Source organism: Crinia signifera, chromosome 2, assembly GCF_055691185.1.
Source record: "Crinia signifera chromosome 2, ASM5569118v1, whole genome shotgun sequence".
NCBI lineage: Eukaryota > Metazoa > Chordata > Amphibia > Anura > Myobatrachidae > Crinia > Crinia signifera.
Genome location: NC_139218.1, coordinates 70,241,855 through 70,248,008, shown reverse-complemented (window position 1 = coordinate 70,248,008; position 6,154 = coordinate 70,241,855). Strand labels below are relative to the sequence as shown.

The 6,154-nt window shown below is 45.5% G+C and overlaps 1 long non-coding RNA gene across 1 annotated transcript; it reads left to right on the top strand.

The window, feature by feature from the left end:
• The first annotated feature begins 233 nt into the window (after positions 1-233).
• Positions 234-826, top strand: LOC146058758 (uncharacterized). The gene is made up of 3 exons (XR_014469941.1): positions 234-374; positions 576-693; positions 806-826. It is a non-coding gene; the product is annotated as an uncharacterized LOC146058758 (long non-coding RNA).
• The last annotated feature ends 5,328 nt before the right edge of the window (positions 827-6,154 follow it).

The window sequence follows — 6,154 nt, the reverse complement described above, 5'->3', positions numbered from 1 at the left end:
TGCGGACCTGCCTTCGATGGTCGACGACCATCGAATGCAGGGGGCAGCTCCCACCATGGTGGAGGCGTACGCCTCCACCATTTTTATGCGGATCGCCAGCCGTCCGTGTACGGACGGCCGTGGCGATCCGTCTCGTGGGCGGGGATTGGTTTGTGCGGCCGGAGCACCGTGTGCGGCTCCGGCCGCACCAACCAGAATAAGGGCCTGGATGAGACTGTGGCTGGGTTCCTGCATCGCGGATATCCGCAGTGTGCAGGTGCCATTGATGGCACCCACATACCCATAATTGCTCCTACAGACAGCGCAGCGGACTACTACAACCGCAAGGGGTGGCATTCCATCATTCTACAAGCAGTAGTGGACCATAAATATTGGTAAGTACCTTTGGAAGTTTGGAGGGGGAGGATTGCTGTTGTGGAACTACACATCTCAGCATGCCCTTTCACAGGTTTTGCATTCTCTAGGAGCAAAACTGTTGAAGGGCATCCTGTGACTTGTAGTTTCACAGCAGCTGCAGAGCCTAGAGGTTGGTGTACACTTGTGTATTGTATTTCTAACAAATCATTTTTTTTCAGTTTTACCGATGTGTTCATTGGCTGGCCAGGACGTTCTCATGATGCCCGTGTTCTGGCCAATTCGGACATCTACAAGATAGCGGAGGAGAGGAACAATGGCAGGCTATTCCCTGAAGAGGTAAATTTATGCTTGTGTCCCCTATAATATATATGCCCATACAAAGTCTGTATCATACTTCCCAAGTTTACACGTTACACTGCTGTATATTGATACTGTTTTTTCTTTGCAGAAGTCAAAGTTTGTGCAGGGGGTGGAGGTTCCAATCCACATCATTGGTGATGCTGCTTATCCGCTAAGAAGGTGGCTAATAAAAGGTTATACCCAGCATCTTAGGTTGACACCGGAGCAGATACACTACACCCATACCCTCAGTTCTGCCAGGATGGTGGTGGAGAACGCGTTTGGCCGGCTCAAGGGACGTTGGCGGTGTTTGCTCAAGCGCAATGACATTCACATTACCCTTGTTCCTGACGTTGTGGCAGCATGTTGTATCTTGCATAACATATGTGAGATACAGAAAGAACACTATTTGCCAGAGTGGGATGTGCAAGATGATCAGGTTGGCAGTGAAATTGTTCCTGCCCCCACACAACCCCCTGAGACCCAAAGTGGTGTGAATCCCGCAGAAGTAATACGTGCCACTATTACAAATAATCTGGATGCCATGTTGCAGTAATTAATAAATCATAAGTCTGTTGCTTAAACCATACATTTTTATTTCAAATGCATTTCTTTCATGCATTAACTGTTTCATAGCATGTGTAACAATGCCTTCATAAAGAGTTCCAAAAAATCAAGTACGTTTATAACACAGGCCATGTGTGAAACAGACAATACAAAAATACACTTTTTTTTTTTTAGATGGCAAAATTAAAACTTGCATGGGTAGTATTCAATGTAGCTGGCGAGGGGGTTAAACAGCGAGGATTGCAGAATTCCTGCGATCCTTGCTGTTTAACCCCCTCACCAGCTGTTGAAAACCTGCTATATTTGGTGTCAGCGAGCAGGAAGCACAGCGAAAAATTGAAAAATTTTCAAATGGAACAAACAAGCATTTTAAAATAAATAATTGCCACCTATACCTTAGCCGTGGCCAAACAAATAATTATAAAATAATATTAAAATCTGGACATATATTAAGTCCAAACAAAGTATCCCCAAACTTTTCAAGAAACATGGAATAAACTGTAGAAAAAATCTAGGGGAGATATATCTACCCAAATGTACTCTCTAAACTCTACATATTACGGTAAATTCTGAACTCTGTGTTGTTTGGAGAAGGGGAATGTTGCCCATTATGCCCATTCCAGCCACTTTCCCCAAATACAGGTGGAGATTGTGCTGGAGAATTGGGTACAAATGAGGGTGGAGAGTGCACCTGTTGCACATACTGAGAAGTATGGGCAAATGATGGCGGTGACTGTGGTTGGTGACTATATGCGTTTGGGGGTGGCAACGTTGCGGTGGGTGGTGACCAGGATTGGGACAGTAATTGTCGTAGAAAATCACGATTTTCGCGACAAAGGTTTGCCTGATCCTCACTCACCCTGTCATGCATTGCTGCCATTTGGGTTAGTAAATTTTTCTGCAGTTCGCGTTCACTATCCATGAAGCGCTGCAGTCTGACATCTTCTTGACGTTGCCACGCAGAATCCAGGTCCCGCAGTTGCTCACCGAGGATGGTTGTCATGGCTCTTGTGGTCATTTCTATTTTTGTCCTCTTCTTTTTCCTCGATGGGACATTGTAGACTGTGTGCCAAAAAAAGTTGTTATAACGGTGAGCCAGTAAACAGTCATAATACTATATCTACCTGACATGTCGGCAAAGGTGGACAATACTATATCCACCTGTCATGTCAGCAAAGGTGGACACCACTATATCAACCTGTCATGTCAGCAAAGGTGGACACCACTATATCAACCTGTCATGTCAGCAAAGGTGGACAATACTATATCTACCTGTCATGTCGGCAAAGGTGGACAATACTATATCTACCTGTCATGTCGGCAAAGGTGGACAATACTATATCTACCTGTCATGTCGGCAAAGGTGGACAATACTATATCTACCTGTCATGTCGGCAAAGGTGGACAATACTATATCTACCTGTCATGTCGGCAAAGGTGGACAATACTATATCAACCTGTCATGTCAAAAAGGTAGACACCACTATATCCACCTGTGATGTCAGCAAAGGTGGACACCATTATATCCACCTGTCATGTCTATAATCAAGAGGCACTTACTGTTAGCGCGCAGTGTCGGCATGCCTCCCTCGTTCTCCAATTGGGTCTCTCCACCCTGGCTCGGTTGTGCTGCTGTCACATCGGGTGTGCTGTCTGACTTGTCGGATTCTAAAATGATGGTATCGTCATCATCATCATCAAATAGAAGTTGCGATGGCGGCGGGCTCTGCGGACTGCACTCCGTTGTCGCTGCTGGCGTCTGTGCCGGAGACGAGGCATTGCTTGATGACGACAAGGCAACAGGGTTGCATAAAGCTGTATGGCCAAAAACAGCATTGCAAAGGTCGTACAAGGGCCACTCTGTGCGTCCAGCCCCACTGCGATTGCGATTCTGGTCATTGACCTTTAGGTACTGCTTTTTCAGGGACTTAAGCTTGTTCAATACCTGCTGCTGGGTCTTCCTCACACCTCTGCTACCAAGGACCTTTGCAATATTTCCATACACTATGGCATCCTTCACAGTGCCTGTGATTTGAGATTTGATCTCCTCTTCTCCACGGACATGTAAGAGCTCCCTGACCTCCTCATCCTTCCAATGCTGTGCCATAGCACCTGTCTGGCCACAGGAATCTGCAGCCTTTTGCTGGAAAGGGAGCACAGGAGCAACATGCAGCCACTGCCTCTGCTTGCTCCGCCGCACGTGTGCCTGGGGCGTCTTCCGCGGCTGCAGCTGATGACCTCATCAGAAGACGCCCAGGCAGCAAAAAAAAGCGTTGTCGTATGTGTAAAACAGAAAAACCAGGGTAAACCCGTTCAGACATAACCCGGGTATTATACCCGGGAGTTAAATACCGGGAAAAACCCTGGTCAATTGCAGGGGCTCAGCATCCGGGAGTAAAATCCCGGGTATACCCTTTCAGACATACGCTACTCCCGGGTTTGGGCGCGTTCATGTGAAAAAACCCGGGATTTAGGGGTATTTTTTGAAAAAGAAAATTTTCTTGTGTGAAATATTTCCAAAATTAAATAAAATAAGTATTAAATTGCAGCCGTGTGTGTCATTTCATAAGTTTTAATTCGATGATGATCGTGTATATTAGTGTAAATATCTGTATATACGTGTTCCTGTACTCTTAGTACAAGGTTATAACTAAATCCTCTATTGCTTTATACTGGAAAACTTATTCCTACAGATAGGGCAGGCCTTATGCTTGCTGGCGAATCGCCAGCAGCATGCTGCTGGCGATCCGCCAGCAACACGGCGCGCCATCTGACTGAGACGCGCGTGCGTCCCCCACGCACGTGCGTCTCAGTATCCGGGCGGCCGGCGGGCGAGGCGGACGCAATACTGTCCGCCTCCCGCTCGAGGGGGGCTGGGGGGGCCCGAGGAGGCTGTGGGGGGGTGCGGGCGCCCGGTGTGGGCACAGGGCGACCGTCGGAAGGGGACGCGCGCGCACCTCGTGCGCGCGCGTCCCCTTCCGACACACAGATGGCGCGGGAGCAGGGAATGGCGAATGGCGTCGCCATCGCCATCCCCTGCAAAGATGAGCCCGGCCCCATCTGTATTTGCTGGGGATTTTGTATATGATATTCACGTGATATTTACACTCTATATGGTGTCAAAACCTAGGTATTCGAGATCCTCACTGATAGGTAGCTGGTACTGTATTGGGTCTGTTATCTCTCTTAAATAAGCTCCCTTGTGTTTCTAGGTTTCAATCATGTGTACTTCAATTAATCGTACAGTGTACTCGTGGATTGTGTATACATTTTAATCAATCCAATAAACACCTGTATTAATAATTGGGATTAGGGCACTTGATCACTATAATTCAAATAGCCCAAAGTATCTGGGTCATGAAGTTTGTGTCAACTGATATATTGGACACATTTATTAAGTGATATATACTGTAGCTGAGTGCTGCTATTATTAGTCAGAGGGACAGCGCGTGTAATTGTCACTGTTGACCGGGCAGCGCATAACCTGATTTAGAGCACTGATCACTATGATCTTATCAGATCCGGGTCATATAGTTTATGTGTCGACTGATATACTGGACACCTCTATCAGTCTGGCAGTGTGTGGGCTGAGGCCTCAATATTATTGGTCTCTCCAACAAAATGTCAGCACTGTATAGTTTTAGGCAGTGTGTCAGATAATTATTGCTGCCTGTTATGGACAGTGTTAGTCAGCTACAAGCTTTGTGCTACGGCCAGTTGGGTTGTGCAGTATTTTCATAAACTATGCATATAATGAATGGCCAGCTACGACTCCTATGATAATTGGGTCGATAAGTAGCTTCAGGGTAGTCGCTGTTTTTTTGACCAATCTCATAGATTGCCGGTACCATGTAATTTTAGGCAGTGTGTCAAATAGTTGTTGCTGCCTATTATATATAGTGTCAGTCAGCTACAACCTTTTGTGCTACGGCCAATTGGATTGCGCAGTATTTTCATAAACTGTACATGTAGTAAATTGCCAGCCAGGACTCATGTAATAATTGGTACTGGTTATGCACTCATGTGCTATATGAAAAGAATCTTCGGACTGGCAGCTAAATATAAATATATCAGCCTATAAAGTTACTGTTTAATAAAATTGTCATAGCTGAATACCACCCGAGCTGACCAACATTATAGGTGGTTAACGGCAATGATTTTCTTATAAACCGCCCACCTATCCAATTATTATATAGGTCTTTGGGCCAGTGACTACATTATACAAACAATATATAAGAACACCGTACACCATTTTGGTCAAAAACAGTAACTATTCTGAAGATACCTATCGACTCAATTATTACATGAGTCCTGGCTGGCAATTTACTACATGTACAGTTTATGAAAATACTGCGCAATTTAATTGGCAGTAGCACAAAAGGTTGTAGCTGACTGACACTATATATAATAGGTAGCAACAACTATTTGACACACTGCCTAAAATTACATGGTACCGGCAATCTATGAGATTGGTCAAAAAAACAGCGACTACCCTGAAGCTACTTATCGACCCAATTATCATAGGAGTCGTAGCTGGCCATTCATTATATGCATAGTTTATGAAAATACTGCACAACCCAACTGGCCGTAGCACAAAGCTTGTAGCTGACTAACACTGTCCATAACAGGCAGCAATAATTATCTGACACACTGCCTAAAACTATACAGTGCTGACATTTTGTTGGAGAGACCAATAATATCGAGGCCTCAGCCCACACACTGCCAGACTGATAGAGGTGTCCAGTATATCAGTCGACACATAAACTATATGACCCGGATCTGATAAGATCATAGTGATCAGTGCTCTAAATCAGGTTATGCGCTGCCCGGTCAACAGCGGCAATTACACGCGCTGTCCCTCTGACTAATAATAGCAGCACTCAGCTACAGT